The following is a 1514-nucleotide window of genomic DNA, read 5'->3' on the forward strand; positions in this document are numbered from 1 at the left end:
TTAAACCTCTATGGGGTCAGAGGAAACTAGTCCCATTTGGACTCCAGTGATCTTTGCCCCCTTTTTTTTCTTAGGAGGAGAGAGAATAGAAGTGTTAGAATCTGTAGTCGGTGCCTTTCCTTTCCAACGATGTTCTGCCTCCTCGGTTAGCTTGGGCTTCTTTTCTCTTGAGCATTCTTCAAACTCACCACCTCGATTGGATTAGCTGGTCTTGCTAAGTATTGTGGTGAAGGCTGACTGGCTTCCTGTCTTTCAAATAGAGCAATGCGGCCTAAGTTTGACTGTCAGAAAGCTTTCTATGTCGATGGGCGTTTAGAGGACTTCTAAGCCCTCTATCCAAATATAGAAGGTGTCAACTCCTTTCGGTGGTAGTCCCCCGAATATCCTAAGTACATAAAAGAAGGTTTCCATTAGATCAATATTAATTCTCTAGTGACTTTTTCTGAACAAAAATTGAAGTTTCGGAGATAGAGTGCATTAATTTTGAATCTGAGGTTGTTACACCTATAGGGTCACCCACTTCCTCTTCCTCAACCTCTACTCTTTGAGAAGAAGCATCACTTCTCTTCTTCTTCCTCAGCTTTTTATTTAAAAGCTGTGCAACCTTATCAAATTGCCTCTTTTCCTCTACCTCATTGGAGGCATCCCACATCTCAGAAGTCATAGAACCTTACTTGGAAGGGTTCAACAACCAATTAATGATCACGTGGTTAGTATACTGAATTGCCAACATATGTTTCCCCTGGATGATCGACTTAAGTACCTTGAGTCAAGATGGAAGTCCTTTCCTCTTATTTTATGGGCCTCTGGTTGGCCTAGTGGTGATTCCTCAATTTTCACTGAACCACTAAAGAAATCAAAGGTTCAACAATTTTTTATTGTTCACCAAGTCTATTAGATGGAACTTGTGGGTTGTGCCAAAAACAACATACCCACCCGGTTCTACCCTGAATGATAACAAGTTGAAGAACAACTCCCAAGACTATGGGATCTCCATCCGACATAAGTAAACCACATAAATTCATCACTCCTGTAATTGAGTTTGGCTTAAATTGGGCAAGGATAACTCCATAGTGGTTCAATATTAACTAGATCTTTAAATAGAAAGATAGTCAGAGTCATCATTAGAACATTTCTGATAGAAAATCAGGTCATTGCCCAAGTAATTAGCTACCTTAACCTTGGCTCAACCCACTCAACAATGATACGTGTGTCATACACACAAGTGAAATATAATAACTCCACATTGAATGATGTCAAGGTTGATCGCTCGGTCGCCCTCACCGAATAGAACTATTAGGGAGAATATTTAGAGTTGATAGAGCTCGGCAAGAGACCTACTAAAAGAAAGGTGAAGTGAAAAATGAAAAGTGCAACTCCATTTTTCTGTTTAATCCTGGGTATATAGGGTATCTAGAAAATTTGAAACATCTTTAATCTTTATCTCCAACTTCAAAAATCAACATTAAACTAAGAAGAAAAATCAAGAATACATGATGATGAAAATTTTTAAA

This window comes from Phalaenopsis equestris, unplaced genomic scaffold (assembly GCF_001263595.1).
Source record: "Phalaenopsis equestris unplaced genomic scaffold, ASM126359v1 Scaffold000861, whole genome shotgun sequence".
Taxonomy (NCBI): Eukaryota; Viridiplantae; Streptophyta; class Magnoliopsida; order Asparagales; family Orchidaceae; genus Phalaenopsis; species Phalaenopsis equestris.